The sequence below is a fragment of the Gossypium hirsutum genome, chromosome D02 (genome assembly GCF_007990345.1).
Source record: "Gossypium hirsutum isolate 1008001.06 chromosome D02, Gossypium_hirsutum_v2.1, whole genome shotgun sequence".
Classification (NCBI taxonomy): domain Eukaryota; kingdom Viridiplantae; phylum Streptophyta; class Magnoliopsida; order Malvales; family Malvaceae; genus Gossypium; species Gossypium hirsutum.
In genome coordinates this window covers 46,472,580-46,490,523 of record NC_053438.1, presented here as the reverse complement: position 1 = coordinate 46,490,523, position 17,944 = coordinate 46,472,580, and the positions used below count along the sequence as shown (strand labels likewise).

Below are 17,944 nucleotides of genomic sequence, written 5' to 3'. Positions count from 1 at the left end.
ATGCAAAAAGAAAAAGTAATTATTTAGAAATGCATACAATTGAAATATTTCAAAATTTAAATATATTATGGGCACATGTAAAATTATACGTGTGTTCTTTTTTTTTTAAAGTATAGTTACATATATATTTATTGAACTTAATTAACTTTCAAAGAAAATTGTATAATTTTCTTATCACTATTTGTAGGGTGCAAATGAGATATTGGTGCTTACAAGCTATTCGAGTTCGATTCGAAAAAGAATTCAAACTTGATTTGGTAATTATTGATTCGAACTCGAGCTCGAGCTATTAGTCAAGCTAAATTCAAACTCAGTAATACTTAACTCAAGTAGCTCATGAGCCTTATCGAGTTTTTTCACATTTTTATATTATTAAATTACCTTATTGTCTTTAATATATTATTAACTCCACTACACCAAAACAGGCTTTTCGTGGCGCTTTGAGAAGCGCTGGAAAAAACGCCGCTAAAGACCATGACCTTTAGCGGCGCTTTTACCACAAACGCCGCTAAAGACCACGACCTTTAGCGGCTCTTTCCCCACAAACGCCGCTAATGACCACGACCTTTCGCGGCGCTTTTCCCACAAGCGCCGCTAAAGAACAAATCTTTAGCGGCGCTTCTAGCAAAAACGCCGCTAAAAACATAATCTTTAAAAAAAATTATTTTAATCAAATAATATTTATTTTTATGGTAAATATTTTATTATGTTTTATTTTTTAAATTTGAACTTTAAATATACTTTTTAAGGATAAATAAAAAATATTATTTAAATTAAATTTGCTATGAAAATTTTAACTTTAAAAATAAATATAAAAATTAATGAATTTAGTTTTAGAATTTAAAATAATAAATTAATAACACAATTAAAATCCAAAAGTTAGAACTCAAGTTGTCGTAAATATTAAAGTAAAAATAAATATTTAGAATCAAAACTAAAATAATCAATGGAAAGATAGCTCAAATGTAGGTTTTTGCTACAAGTTACACAGACAATAACGAAAAATTAAACACCACACATAAAATTTATCAAACTAGTTAAGAAATACATGGTGCAACCATGCAGTATAAATACAATAGAATCATAGGGTAATTTTGCATAAATATCTTCAGAGTACCAAGAACAAATTGTCACAAAATTATAAAACATGATAAAAAAAAAAAGAACAGGTAGCAGACAAGCTATTTGTTACTTTTTGTTTTGCTTCCAAGGCTTCCTCAGCTGCCTTCATCTTGGCAACAGAATCATCTTCATCATCCCTGCTTAAGAAAACAAAGAACCTATTTTTAAACAATTTAGAACTTGAAAAAGAAAAGAACCATGTTTGTCGAAACCGTTTTTTTGAAAACAAAAATTTTAGTTATCGACTTTAAAGATAAAACTGGAGTCGCCACCGATCCTTTATTAGGGTGTGATCGGCTCACCTTAAAAATTATTTTGGTTTGCGAATTTTAAGAAAGCAGGTTTGGGAGCCAGTTACGCACGAGGAAGGGTTAGCACCCTCGTAACGCCCAAAATCGGTACCAAATTGATTATTAGATGTCTTAGTGTCGAAAGTTTAAAAAAAATTTAAAATAAGTTTGAATGATGAAATTTGCAAAAGGATAATCAATTGTTCAAGTCATGTAAAGAAATCGAGTCTCAATACGTTAGGGTACAATTCCTCATAATCCCCGAACTCTGAATATCACTTTTATTTTATACGAAAATCTTTATTCCAATAAAGTAACATGCCACACCCAATACGTTAGGGCACAACAAGTTAAGTTCCCAAAAATGATTTTTATGCATTTTGAATGAAAATATTCTCGATCATCTAGGATTGACAAAGAAAATCAGAACCCAATACGTTAGGGCTCAATTTCCCTCAAAAATCCCAAACCTCAAATAATATTTTTATTCAAAAAAAAACCTTTAAGTCAAGAAAATAACTTTGATGCATAATTAAAAACCAAAATATATTTTCAAAAGAGTATGTTAAAAGTTAATACACAATATGATACAGGTCCTTTAATTTAAAGCATATATACATAAATATTTACAAATATATATGCAAATACAATATAACAATAAAGCTGCAAACATGTGTTTACACATATCTAACACATATACCAGTATACATGCAAATAGAAGGAATAAAATATATCCAATAAAACAAACAACAAATATGCATTCAAAATAAAAAAAAATGCATATGTATATATATTTACAGAATAACATGTATAAGTGCATATATATAATATAAGGTATATAAAAAGAAAATAAAATAAGAATATAAGGAAAATGTATGTATAAATATATGCATATATTTTATATAAACAAATGCGCATGCGTATGTATTTTATGAAAAAAACGTATGTATATATTTATAAAATAAAAACAATGAAAACCAAATAATAATGAAACATATATATAATAAGTATATAAAAAGCAAAAATGTATATGTATAAGAATAATAGCAAAATTAAAAAATGACTAATAAATGATTTAAAAAAAATCTTAAGGGCTGAATTTAAAATAAATTTTTTTTAAAAAAAAGGGCCACTTGAATATGCGCGTAACAGTGGGGGATCAAAAAGACAATATGCCCATTGACCCCACGGCGCCGTTTCAACGCAATCCGCATTCCTGGATGGTGGACCAAATCGAAACGGGCGCTAAATTTCTGTGGCAAAATTGCAAATGCGCGCAATACCGCATTTAAAATCAAAACAAAGGAGGAAGGACTGGACCCGCAAATATCCCACCTGACGTCAGAGCGCGCGGATCCTTCCCTTCGGGTCGGGTCACCTCGCGAGTCAGGCCTGGGAAAATGGCGCCGTTTCGAATGTTGTTTAAAACAAAATTCTCCCTTAAAAAACATTTGAAACAGAGTAAAAGGAAAAAAATAAAAAAAACACTCAAAGGTCCTCTGGTGCTCTGCTAGGGTTTCGCCCCTAGCGTCATCGCTCCATCCCTCGGCCCACGCCGGCGCTCCGACCACGACGGAGATGGCCACCGGTCCGGCGTCCTCGGCGAATGAGGTAAGTTTCTTTTGTTATTTTTTTTAAAAAACGCAAAAGAGAATAAAATATATATAAAAATGAAATAAAATAAAAATTCAAGAACCCGATTCACCTTGAATCAAAAACAATCTGATTTTTCCAAAGTTTTTTCTATTTCTTCCGTACTCTCTCTGTATTTTTTCGATCCTCCTTTACAAAAATACTAGCTTTATATATAGCCGAAAAGAAAAAATAAAGTGAATAAATCTGCTTATTTTTTGCTGTTTTTCTCTTTGCGGACTCCTTGAGTCCATGTTTGCAGGCGTGTGGGGAGCAAACGTGCGTGGAGAGGCCCTCCGAATCTTGCGGCGATCGGAGTCCTTGCTGGAGGCAAGGGCTTGCTGCGGCTAAGGTTCTTCTTTTTTTGATTTCAATTTTGCTGTATTGGGCTGCTAGTTACTGGGTTTGGGGTTTGGGTCTGTGTGTCATAATGTAAAGCGGGTGTTGGATTGGGCCTGGGCACATTTGGGTTTATACAGCTGCCCCTCTTTGCTCGTTATCGTGCAACGAGAACAGAGCAAAGACTACAAGGCCCAATTGTGCCCAGTCTTATTGAGCCTCAACTTCTTTAATGCTTCACTTCTTCAGGCAACATTGTTCCTTCCTACTGCATCTTCAGAGGTATAGGAACTGGTGCTTCAATCCACTCCACTGCAATGTCGGGGAGATAGGATTCGTATTTTTTAGCTTCTCAAAAGAACAAAATCTGCTCCACCGCAACTTCAGGGAGATAAGACTTATAGCTTCAACTTGTTCTGTTACAACTTAAGGGTAAATCTGATGTGATCTGCTCTACTGCAACTTCAGAGAGATGAGATCTGCGGTTTTAATCCACTCCATTGCAACTTCAAGGAGATAGGATTGATTAGTTTTGTCTGCTTCACTGCAACTTCAGGGAGATAAGACTTGTATCTTCGATCTACTTCACCACTAGTATGGGAAGACAAGATCTGGTATCTTTGATCTACTTCACGCCAGTACATGAAGACAAGATTTATTTTCTTCGATCTACTCCACCACCAGTATGGGGAGATAAAATCTGTATATTTGATCCATTTCGCTACTGATATAGGAGGACAGGACCTACTATCTTTGATCTGCTTCACGCCGGTACATGAAAACGAGATCTGCTTTCTTTGATCTACTTCACCACCAGTATGGGAAGGTAAGATCTAGTATCTCTGATCTACTTCACGCCAATACATGAAGACAAGATCTGCTTTCTTTCAACCTGCTCCACTGTTGCTCAGGGAGATAAGGCTCTATGATTTCACCAATCTGCTCTCTATGAAACATGACCTGTATGATTCACTTTATGAGCCTAATTATGCCTAATGATTAGGATGTTATGATCAGAATGAATCAAATGCTCCTAACTCGGCATGTATGAATGACATTTGGATGTTATGTCATGATAAATGAATATTGAATGTTAAAAATCATTATTGCTCATTAAGGCTTCCTTTGTGACAACAACGCTTCGTCAAAACTTGAAAATTTTAATCTTGTCTCTTGACTTCGACCTTTTAACCCGGTGAAGGTCTAAATAATGGTCCTGTTTCAGGTTCCTGAGCTATTTAAAGATTTCTAGAGTAATAAAAAAAAAACTTCCCTTGTGAAAGTTGTACTAGTTCATTAATCGTCATTCTAATGCAACATGCTTGCGAAAAGATCATAACAAAGAATAAAACAAAATTAATTTGGGAGCATAGCTCGCAATGGATTGTGAATGATAGAGGAATTGTCTGGAGACATTTATATTGAAGAAGAATGAAATATTCTTAAAACCACGAATTCCATACAAATACTATGATCAAGTGCCCTAGATATCTCTGCTTTGAATTTCTCTATACAACTTTTCGAAGACCCTTCTGAATTCAACACGTGTTTAGGAAATTCACAATATTTTGTTGATGCCCCAAGATGTTGTCTATTCCTTTCTGCCAATTCAGGTACAACAAGACTACCACGTGACAATCAAAATTTGAGCCGCCCTTTTTAGGTTTTCAGCTCAAATCCCCTTTGGTCTTAAGGTGCCCTTTGCGGGTTTTCACCTTAGCCTCTCCATTTTTTTTTTGGAATCAAAGAACCCTTTGCGGGTTTTCACCTTGGTTCCTTCCCTTCTTCAAGTAAAGTATCTCTTGACCGAATCTGAATTCACTGGATTAGGCAAGTTTCTTCCATCCATTTCAGCCAAAATCAGGGCTCCTCCAGAAAAGGCCTTTTTTACAACATAAGGACCCTCCCAATTCGGCATCCATTTCCCCCTAAAATCCTTTTGTAGAGGAAGAATTTTTCTCAACACTAGGTCCCCCTCGTGAAATTCTCTGGGTCGGACTTTCTTGTTGTAAACTCGCATCATTTTTTTTTCTGGTACATCTGACTGTGCTGAATAGCCTTTAGCCTTTTCCCCTCTATCAAGTTCAACTGATCGTATCGAGATTGAACCCATTCCGCTTCATCCAATTGTAGCTCAGACAAAACTCGGAGAGAAGGGATTTCAACTTCGATGGGCAAGACTGCCTCCATGCCATAGACTAAGGAGAAAGGTGTTGCCCCGGTGGAGGTCCTGGTTGACGTTCGATAAGCAAGGAGGGCAAACGGTAATTTCTCGTGCCAGTCCCTGTAAGTCTCAGTCATCTTCCCTACAATATTCTTTATATTTTTATTGGCCGCTTCTACTGCACCGTTCATTTTTGGTCAATACGGCGACGAATTGTGATGTTTGATCTTGAATTGACTGCAGACCTCTGCTATTGAGCTATTGTTCAAATTCAACGCATTGTCGGATATGATTCTTTCAGGCATTCCATACCGACATATGATCTCTCTCTTCAAGAATTTACTGACTAATGACTTTGTAACATTAGCATACGAAGCAGCTTCTACCCATTTGGTGAAGTAGTCAATAACCACGAATATGAAACGATGCCCATTTGAAGCCTTCGGCGATATTGGCCCGATAACATCCATACCCCACATGGAGAAAGGCCATGGAGAAGTCATGACATGAAGAGGTGAAGGAGGTGCATGCATTTTATCACCATAGATTTGACATTTATGGCACTTCTTGGAATAATTGATGCAATCCCCTTCCATGGTAGACCAGTAGTACCCGAATCTCATAATCTGTCTGACCATTGTGAAACCACTAGCATGCGTTCCACAGATGCCCTCATGGACTTCCTCCAAGATTTTCTTTGCTTCCACGGCATCCACACATCTTAGTAGAACTTGATCCTTTCCCCTCTTGTATAAGATCTCCCAATCTAAGACATAATCAATGGCTAGTCTTCTCAGAGTTCCCTTTTCATTCTCCGTTGCCTGGCCAGGATACTCACGATTTTTTACATATCGTAGAATATCTTTATACCAAGGGCTATCATCGATTTCTCCTTCTTCAATATTGTAACAATGAGCCGGGTCTTCGTAGATACTCATTTGGATTGGCTTCATATCCTCATGTCTGTTCACCTTGATCATGGAGGCTAAAGTGGCTAGTGCATCAGCCATCTGGTTCTCGTCTCGTGGGAGATAGCAAAAAGTGATGTCCTCAAACTCCTTAATCAATTCGAGGACCAACTTTTGATAACTGACTAATTTGGGATCTCTCGTTTCCCATTCACCCCTGAGTTGATATATCACCAATGCCGAATCTCCATAGACCTCTAACACTTTGATTCTTCACTCTATAGCTGCACGAATCCCCATGATGCATGCTTCGTACTCTGCCATGTTATTTGTACAATCAAAATCCAATTTGCAAGTGAAAGGATAATGATCACCATTCGAGGACACTAGGACTGCCCCAATTCCATTACCCACAACATTCGAGGCTCTATCAAAGTTCAACCTCCAACCGTGACCTTCTTAGGGACTTTCCTCAGTAGCCGCTATACACATCAGGTCTTCATTTGGGAAATCAAAACTCAACGGCTCGTAGTCCTCCAGAGCTCTACTAGCTAGGAAGTCAGCAATTGCACTCCCTTTCACAGCCTTCTGGCTCACATAAACAATATCAAATTCAGACAGCAAGATCTGCCATCGGGCCATTCTCCCATTCAAAGCAGTTGACTCCATCATATACTTTAACGGGTCTAACTTTGAGATTAGCCAAGTCGTGTGGTATAACATGTACTGCCTTAATCTTCGGGTTGTCCAAATCAAGGCACAACATAACTTCTCAATAGGTGAATATCTCATTTCACAGTCAGTGAATTTCTTGCTGATATAATATATCGCCCTTTCTTTTCTCCCCGTTTCATCATGTTGGCCTAGCACACACCCCATGGAATTATCAAATACTGCCAAATACAATATCAGGGGCCTATCCGGGCTAGGTGGTGACGGCACTGGAGTGTTAGACAAATATTGCTTCACCTTGTTAAAAGCTTCTTCGCATTCTTCATCCCAAGTACCAGGATTATGTTTCTTCAGAAGACGAAATATAGGGTCACATTTCTCAGTCAGTTGTGAAATGAACCTAGTGATGTAATTCAGTATTCCGAGGAAACCTCGAACTTCTTTCTGCGTGCAAGGTGGAGGTAAATCTCGTATTGCCTTGACTTTGTCTGAGTCAATCTCGATTCCCTTTTCACTGACTATGAAGCCTAGCAACTTTCCTGACCTGGCCCCAAAAGTGCACTTCGCTGGATTAAGCTTGAGCTGGAACTTTCTCAATCTTAAGAATAACTTTCTCAAGACCCGCACATGTTCGCCCTCCGTTCTAGATTTCGCGATCATATCATCAACGTAAACCTCGATTTCCCTGTGCATCACGTCATGGAACAAGGCTACCATGGCTCTTTAGGATGTCGCTCCTACATTCTTCAATCCAAACGGCATCACTTTATAACAAAACGTTCCCTATAACGTAATGAACGTAGTCTTTCTCATGTCTTCAGGATGCATCTTTATCTGATTATACCCAGAAAAACCATCCATGAAGGAAAACAATGAAAAGCCCGCAGTATTGTCTACCAACGTGTCAATATGGGGCAATGGGAAGTTATCCTTCGGACTAGCTCTGTTCAAATCTCGGTAATCCACACACATTCGTACTTTTCCATCTTTCTTTGGAACTGGTATGATGTTAGCCACCCACTCAGAATACTTGACTTATTGCAGAAATCCGGCATCAAACTGCTTTTGGACCTCCTCCTTTATCTTCAACATAATATCAGGCCTCATCCTTCTGAGCTTTTGCTGCACTGGCTTGCAATCTTCTCTTATAGGGAGACGATGAACTACCATGTCGGTACTCAACCCTGGCATATCCTGGTATGACCATGCAAACACGTCTTTGAACTCTCAGAGTAATTCGATGAGGTCCTGTCTTGTCCTTGCAGAGATATCCGATCTGATTTTCACCTCTTTACCTTCCTCCAAGCTCACAATTTTTATTGATTCCCTGTGATGTAGGATTTGCTTCTCAGTCCTTTCTACCATTTTCAACAAGTCAGGAGACAAACCACAGTCTTCGTCATCCTCAAAATCATGCGATCCCTCTAAACACATGTTTCGTTCAAAAGGAGACTCTAAATTTGTAAGAGTGACATTCGTATCATTGATGTCGTAGGACCTGTTATAAAAAACAATATGGATTCAGGAATCTGTTTGGTGCAATATGGTCATGAATGAAATGCAAGTGTATTTTGAGAGAGACTTAAAATAACTACTCTTATGGAAAGAAAGATTTGCTCCAAAAATGACTGCAAACATGAACTTTATTAAAATAACGATTTTCTGGACACGAGCCTATTTCACAAAGGAATCCTTATCACTTCTAGGCTAAAAAGCAATAAGGGTGTTCTGGACATTACTCTGAGGAAATCCTAAAAACTATAGGTATTTCTTCTGCAGTCCAGTTGTTTAGCTCCCTTTCTGATTCGTAAGGACGAATATCTGGTAAAGTTCTTCCTCGCGTCACTTCTTCATACACGGCATGAATACTCCCTAGCTCTGTGTTAATACTTCTGACCCCTAGCATTGCTGGATAGACAAATCCTCCCGATACAAAAGTCTTGGATAGGTGAGGAAAGGTCATGGGTTCCCATTCAACTTCATCCCTGCCAAACGAGCCTTTCTTCTCATTTGTTTCTTCTCTCGCTCCATCCTCATTTGCTTCAGATCTGGCTTATAACCTAAGCCAAAACGATCATTCTTGCCCTTCAATACTGGGACCTTGACTTGACCCTGAAGATATCTCCCCAATCCTTTCCCTGGCAAAGCTCCTTTTCCAACTGTCAATTGCAGCCCCATCCCTGTGGTATTTGATATTCTCGGCATCGGGATCTTGTTTCCCTCAAAGATGAATGTTGCATTTACGAACTCTAAGGAACGGAAAGAGCACTCGATTGCATCATCACTCGTCTCCAAATAAGGTGCATCGTTAGTCACAGATGCAATGATATCCTCCTCAGCATCTATCGTCACTACCCGGCCTTCTGACACCAGCTTCAGTTTTTGATGTAACGATGACGGTACCGCACCTGCTGAATGAATCCACGGCCTTCCTAATAGGCAACTGTAAGAAGGCTTGATGTCCATAACTAAGAAGTCCACCTCATAAATAGTTGGGCCAATTAACAAGGGAATGTCGATTCTTCCCATGACCCTCATTTCAATACCATCAAATTCTCGAACTACGTTCTGACACGACTTCATATGTGAACTATCCACCGGTAGCCTGTTGAGCGTAAATAGGGGCAACACATTTAATGCTGATCCATTGTCTACCAAAACTCCCGGTAATATACACCATTTACACCTTGCAGTGATGTGTAAAGCTCTAGTAGATCCCATACCCCAGGTGGTATTTCGTCATCGCTGAAAGAAATAAAGTTATCAGCGCTTATATTGCCGACCAGTCGATCCAACTTGTTAATAGAGATATCGTCGGCCACATAAGTTTCATTTAGCACCTTCAGTAGTGCATTCCGATGTCCCTCCGAGTTCAGGAGTAAAGCTAGCACAGATATGCGAGCTGGTTGTTTGTGCAGCTGTTCCACAACGCTATACTCGCTATGCTTTATGAACTTCAAAAACATTCTAGCTTCCTTCTCTTTGATTGGTTCATTGACCAACAATTCGGGTTCAACCATATTCTTCTTAACTGAAGTTTCTTCTTTTATTGGCTCTACTCGTGCTTTCATCTGTTCGTCATGCCCTTCTTCATCATGGTCCTCTTTATTAATTGCATCCTCCTTCCCCGGGATTGTCACATTACAATTGTAATTCCAAGGAACCTTCCTGTTATCCTTGTAAGTAAACACGGTCAGTTTTTGAATGATAATCTTTGGTGCTACTCGCGCTCCAACCTTACTATTCTTAGGTCGTGAGATGATGACCACAGGATGGTTAGCCTTCGGAACTCCCAATGCCAACTCTGACGTACATACATGATTCTCCTTCTGAATTCCTTCACAAAATTCCATCTCCTTATTATCCATCATACCCTGTACCATGGCTCTGAACTCCGTACACTCTTGGATTTCATGCCCCATTTCACAATGGAACTCACAGTAGTTCCTTCTCTTCTCACAGCTCTCCTCTGAAGTAATTAGCCCCCTTTTCACCATCTCTTTCCAGACCCATCTCAAAGGAGTCTTCACGCCCGCAATGTCTGCCTTAATTTTTCTATCCTCGCCCATCATATTTATTCCACTATCAGTATGGTTTGATAGTGGATTTTCTGCTTTGGTGGCTTCATCAAATTTAACGACACCCATACCAATGAGCCTTTCAACCAACTTCTTGAAGGCCGTACAGTTTTCTATAGAATGCCCCGTGATTCCTACATGATAGTCGCACTGTGCATTTGCGTCGTACCAATTGGGGTACGGGGGCTGTAAAGGCTTCAGATAAAAAGGGGAAACTACATGTGCGTCGAATAAGTTTCGGTATAATTCCCTGTACGACATAGGAATTGGCGTGAATTGGGGCCTCTCCGTATTTCGCCTTGTACCGGCCTCTTGTCTCGACGAGCTTTGCTGATTGGCAGCCACCTTTCCTGGCTGATTCACTGTTACTGACTTCGAGTAAACCTTGTTGTACATGCTCGCGTTGCTTACCTCGTTTTCCTTCCTCTTTGAAACTGATCTTCTGTTACTCTCTCCAGCATCGATCTTCCCACTCCTGATGGCGTTTTCAATCATCTCGCCATTCATGACTATGTCAGGAAAGCTTTTTGTGGCACTTCCTAACATATGTGTTATGAACGGTGCCTTCAGGGTGTTAGTGAACAACATGGTCATTTCTTTTTCCAGGAGCGGTGGCTGAACTTGGACTGCGACCTCCTTCCATCTCTGCGCCTACTGCCTGAAGCTTTCGCTTGGCTTCTTCTCCATGTTCTGAAGGGTGATTCTATCAGGAGCCATGTCTGTCACATGACTATATTGCTTCATGAATGCTTGCGCCAAGTCTTTCCATGAACCAATCATGGCGCGACTCAACTGATTGTACCACTTGGATGCTGCCCCTGCAAGGCTGTCTTGGAAGCAATGTATTAATAGCTGGTCATTATTAACGTATCCAGCCATTCGCCTGCAGAACATGGTGATATGAGCCTCTAGGCAAGTCGTCCCATTGTACTTCTCGAATTCGGGCATCTTAAACTTATGAGGGAGAACTAGATCTGGCACTAAACTCAGCTCTTTTGCGTCAATGCCTCGATAACCTTCAGTGACTTCCATCGCTTTGAACTTCTCCTCGAGCCACTTGCATCTTTCCTCTAACTGTCTTGGTAACTCCTCCTTCACTCTTTCTTTCTCAACCACTTCATCAAAGTCAGGAATGGCAGAGTTAATAGGATTATTTTCGGGATTAAAACCCGGCCCAGTTTGGAGGTTTGAAACACCAGCCCGAAATTGCTGAGGCATGATGGTGACAGTAGATTTGCGCGGGTATTCAGCTTGAGCTCGCTCATGTGGAGGGGTGAAACCTGGAGGATAGAAAAGTTCATCATCATTTCCCTCATCGACATCTACCATGAGGCCCTTTCCTTTGTCACCTCCCTTAGTTATCAGTCGGGTTAACTTTGCCACTATATCCTCTTGAGATTCCCACATCTTCTCAGACATTTCTTGCTTCATCTTGTCTAACCGCTCCTGCATTTGTAGCTGAAGCCGGTCTTGCATCTCCTTCTGGTACTGTTCGAGCTTTTCTAATCTCTGATCCATATCTTTTGTCTTTGCTCGAGTGCCGTATCGGTATTGGGTTGGTTGGTTGGTTTCCAAGTTAACTAAGCGATAATTTTAATTAATTAGGAATTAATAAAGGTCTTTAATGCATATGATGTGATGCTAATGCATATGATGCGATGCATGAGGTGAATGCAAAAAAGGCGTTAATTATAATTCAATTCCACTCAGAAAACTTTACTAGAGAAAAAATTTCTTTACATAAAATGGCTATAAATAAGGCCTTGCCCTAACACTTAGAATCTTAATCTCCCTAAGTAATGATGCCAACTTTTGCCCCTATTCTGATTCTGATTCATACTTCACACTTAGTACATCAGCTTGTACTGCCAAAGTCTGCAGGTGCTCAGCTACCCCTTGAATCTGAACCACAGCTTCTCCCATGACGTGATCCCTTCTTGCAACTTGATCCTGAAGATAGTGAAGCTGTTCATTTTGATGATCTTCATCTGTTTCCAGATGTTCAATTCTGGCTTCATAATCTCGTAATATCGCCTCCAGTTCGGCCACCCTAGCTTTTAATTCATCCTTTTCGTTCTGGCTTTCGGACAAACTCCTCTCAAAGGACTTATTTTGCTTTTGAGCCTCCTGAAATCTCTTTTCCCACCTATCAACCTTGACCTTTTCTTCTTGAATTTATTGACGCCACTGCTTTGAGGTTTTTCCCAATCCAGCAGTTCTCATTGACATACGTAGCCTCTTATAATCCACCTTCAAGCTATTCAAATCCTCCTTAGCCTTGCATTTTTCTTTCCTCAGGCCTTCAGTTTCCAGCTTCTGAACATCCACATCCAGCTTCAGACTCATCTTTTCCTCTTCCATTTGCCCTATCTTCTTCTCAAGCTCAGAATTTCTTCTTTCAAAATCTTGTTTTATGATTTCTAGCTCAGAAGGGACCATATGTACATGCTTTTCCACTAATTGGCTGTCTCCTTGACCTGGTACAGGTATATTATCATTGACCCTCCTACCCAGCCAACTGATATATTTAGGAGTCATCGACGGACCTACTGACAATCTCTTCAATCGACGAGTCTGCCTCCAAGCATTTGTCATTTCTCGAATCTTTTTCTTGTAACCATCACACTTATACGAGAACTCACTTTGAGCTAATCCTTGGGTTGTAGGTACGAACTGCCTCGATCTATACTGCCTCAATACCAGTAACGGTTGATAACCAATAGCTCTCTAAATCCCAAGTAGAGGAACCCAATCGAAATCTCCACATCTATACAATATCTCATCTGACAGCAACCAAGGAGCTCTCCACTCAATGTCTTCCTCTTGAAGATTCTGAAGAATTGCAATCCATCTTTCTTCTAAGGCCCCATCTTGCATCGGTATTTCCACTATTTCTTTTAAGGGCGAATAAGTTTTAGAAAAAACTCGATAAGAAAATTTATCAACTTTTCTGAAATGACTGTGAAACCATGCCAAGAGAAGCTGCGCACATCCAATGAATCTTCCTTCACCTACTCTTCGGCATTCGTTCAGTGACCTGAAAGTTTCTGCTAAAATTGCTGGAACCGGTGTGACTCCTTTATCAAGTCGATCGAAAAGATCAATGACTGCTTCATCGATATGTCCCAAGGCTTTGGGAAAGACAACTAGGCCGTAGATGCTCAAAGCAAAAACATCAACCCTCTTCTTCGTGTCTGGATGTGCTTGAATTAAATCTCTCAGATTCTTCCAAGGAATACATTTGCTATCTCCCTTCTGTTTGATTCGTGCTACGACCCATTGCTCACTCATCCCAGTTATATTCACCAACTTCTTCAAAAAGGTTGGAACATTAGCAGCTCTTGAATAGGCTTTGTCCACTTGAATTTTTGAACAACGAAGCAATGTCGTGTATTCCTCCACTGTAGGCACTAAATCAACACTTCCAAAGGTGAAACAACAATAAGCCAAATTCCAAAATTGGGCTAAGGCACGGAACAGGCGCTTATCCACCTTTACGTCGAGCAAGTAAGGTAGGTCTCCATAGCTAGAGTAGAAGAGTTGCTTAATCTCATCATTCCACTGATCCCAAATTTCCTTTAATTCCTGTAGGCTATTCTGAGTCATGCTAACACGAGTGAAGTCCCACAACTCTGACACATACTCCTCGGCCAAACTATCACCTTTCTCTTGTTGTGTTGTCTCAGACCAAGTTTGGACAGCCGCATTATCTTCCACCTTATCAAGAAACCCTTTTTCCATGATAAGCTTTCTATCTAACAACCGAATACGAACTAACGCCCTTTTAGGATAAAATGTTATGCAATCATGATGTCATGCAATCAAAACAAAAGAAACCCAAGTCAGTATCACATATAAAGATATAAACAAGCATAAAATAGCAAGAAACACCTAAACAGGAATCGCCTAGGGTTTTGGGATAGTTCTACCTAGGTCAAGTTCCTAAAACTCACTATATGAGGTTTAGTTTCTAGAGGAAGGGTACCCAAACCAGCAGATTCCTCTATCCTCACCCATTATAGGCTCATGTGGATCGAGTTCGGTTCAGGGGGACACATTTCCCTATGGCTGCACGGAGATGAAAATCACACTAAGACATAGGTATGGATGTATCCCGGAAGCGGTCCACTACCCTGCACGGAGGTGAAAACCTCACGAAGAACTAGTTTCTCGCTCCCACTTAAAGGGTAAAATGCAAAATGCAAATGCAAGGTTACCAACATACCAAGATGAAAAAAAAAACGATAAATGTGAAGGGAACTCATAAATTTTTTAAAACTTTTGATTTTCGACACAAAGGAAAATATAATCAGTTTATGGCTCGACTCTCTATGTCCCCAGCGGAGTCGCCAAGCTGTCGAAACCGTTTTTTTGAAAATAAAAATTTTAGTTATCGACTTTAAAGATAAAACTGAAGTCGCCACCGATCCTTTATTAGGGTGTGATCGGCTCACCTTAAAAATTATTTTGGTCTGCGAATTTAAGAAAACAGGTTCGGGAGCCAGTTACGCAGGAGGAAGGGTTAGCACCCTCGTAACACCCAAAATCGGTACCAAATTGATTATTAGATGTCTTAGTGTCGAAAGTTTAAAAAAAAATTAAAATAAGTTTGAATGATGAAATTTGCAAAAGGATAATCAATTGTTCAAGTCATGTAAAGAAATCGAGTCCCAATACGTTAGGGTACAATTCCTCATAATCCCCGAACTCTGAATATCACTTTTATTTTATACGAAAATCTTCATTCCAATAAAGTAACATGCCACACCAAATACGTTAGGGCACAACAAGTTAAGTTCCCAAAAATGATTTTTATTCATTTGAATGAAAATATTCTCGATCATCTAGGATTGACAAAGAAAATCAGAACCCAATACGTTAGGGCTCAATTTCCCTCGAAAATCCCAAACCTCAAATAATATTTTTATTCAAAAAAAACCTTTAAGTCAAGAAAATAACTTTGATGCATAATTAAAAACCAAAATATATTTTCAAAAGAGTATGTTAAAAGTTAATACACAATATGATACAGGTCCTTTAATTTAAAGCATATATACATAAATATTTACAAATATATATGCAAATACAATATAACAATAAAGCTGCAAACATGTGTTTACACATATCTAACACATATACCAGTATACATACAAATAGAAGGAATAAAATATATCCAATAAAACAAACAGCAAATATGCATTCAAAATAAAAAAAATGCATATGTATATATATTTACAGAATAACATGTATAAGTGCATATATATAATATAAGGTATATAAAAAAGAAAATAAAATAAGGATATAAGGAAAATGTATGTATAAATATATGCATATATTTTATATAAAACAAATGCGCATGCGTATGTATTTTATGAAAAAAACGTATGTATATATTTATAAAATAAAAACAATGAAAACCAAATAATAATGAAACATATATATAATAAGTATATAAAAAGCAAAAAATGTATATGTATAAGAATAATAGCAAAATTAAAAAATGACTAATAAATTATTTAAAAAAATCTTAAGGGCTGAATTTAAAATAAATTTTTTTTAAAAAAAAGGGCCACTTGAATACGCGCGTAACAGTGGGGGATCAAAAAGACAATATGCCCATTGATCCCACGGCACCGTTTCAACGCAATCCGCATTCCTGGATGGTGGACCAAATCGAAACGGGCGCTAAATTTCTGTGTCAAAATTGCAAATGCGCGCGATACTGCATTTAAAATCAAAACAAAGGAGGAAGGACTGGACCCACAAATATCCCACCTGACGTCAGAGCGCGCGGATCCTTCCCTTCGGGTCGGGTCACCGCGCGGGTCAGGCCTGGGAAAATGGCGCCGTTTTGGATGTTGTTTAAAACAAAATTCTCCCTTAAAAAAACGTTTGAAACAGAGTAAAAGGAAAAATAAAAATAAAAAAAACACTCAAAGGTCCTCTGGTGCTCTGCTAGGGTTTCGCCCCTAGCGTCATCGCGCCATCCCTCGGCCCACGCCGGCGCTCCGACCACGACGGAGATGGCCACCGGTCCGGCGTCCTCGGCGAATGAGGTAAGTTTCTTTTGTTATTTTTTTAAAAAAACGCAAAAGAAAATAAAATATAAAAAAATGAAATGAAATAAAAATGCAAGAACCCGATTCACCTTGAATAAAAAACAATCTGATTTTTCCAAAGTTTTTTCTATTTCTTGCGTACTCTCTCTGTATTTTTTCGATCCTCCTTCTTTACAAAAATACTAGCTTTATATATAGCCGAAAAGAAAAAATAAAGTGAATAAATCTGCTTATTTTTTGCTGTTTTTCTCTTTGCGGACTCCTTGAGTCCATGTTTGCGGGCGTGTGGGGAGCAAACGTGTGTGGAGAGGCCCTCCGAATCTTGCGGCGATCGGAGTCCTTGCTGGAGGCAAGGGCTTGCTGCGGCTAGGGTTCTTCTTTTTTTTTATTTCAATTTTGCTGTATTGGGCTGCTAGTTACTGGGTTTGGGGTTTGGGTCTGTGTGTCATAATGTAAAGCGGGTGTTCGATTGGGCCTGGGCACATTTGGGTTTATACAATGTTAGTCGGACTTAGGTATGAGTGTTAGGTGTCAGTATAAAGACATGTCAGATATCGGTATGAAGGCATGTCTGAGATAAGTATGTTCAATTTTACTCTCATGACTATTAAGTGCCATGGATCTAATTTTTAGTATAGAAGAACAAAGGAAAGAAAAAAGAAGGGCAACAAACCTCACGTCGCCTTCTCCACATGTGTGTCCACAAGTTCAACAATTCATTGGTTCGTAAAGGCTTGACAAGATAGTCAGCAGCACCAAGCCTCAGGCACTTAACAACAATAGAGACCTCATCCTAGGCCAACATCACTTGTCATAGAGAAGAAAGAAATGTACATAAATGATCAGACCATGAACACCAGAAGGAAAATTCACTATGATGAAAGTTCGACGTCTGAAGAAAGGTACAAGACAAACTTACTAATAACAGGAATGCGCCGCAGTTCATTATTCTGCATAATATACTTTAGCAACTTCATTCCTTTTGTCATTTGGAGGTCGAATTCAGTAAGTATTATATCAATGTCAGGTCCCTCAGCATTCAGTGCATCAATGACCTGTCTAGCAAACTTTACTGTAGTCACTGTGAATAAAAAGTAACACGGAATCATAAAGCTGACACATCATTTCACAAAATTAACATATGAGAAGTGTCATAGAACTATTATGCACTCTGCTAAAA

General features: G+C 39.0%; 1 long non-coding RNA gene across 1 annotated transcript; it reads right to left on the bottom strand.

Moving 5' to 3' along the window:
• Positions 1 to 1,067: 1,067 nt before the first annotated feature.
• On the bottom strand, positions 1,068 to 17,701 carry LOC107908315 (uncharacterized). The gene is made up of 2 exons (XR_001686972.2): positions 17,438 to 17,701; positions 1,068 to 1,259 (listed from the first exon to the last, which is right to left on the bottom strand). It is a non-coding gene; the product is annotated as an uncharacterized lncRNA (long non-coding RNA).
• Positions 17,702 to 17,944: the final 243 nt, after the last annotated feature.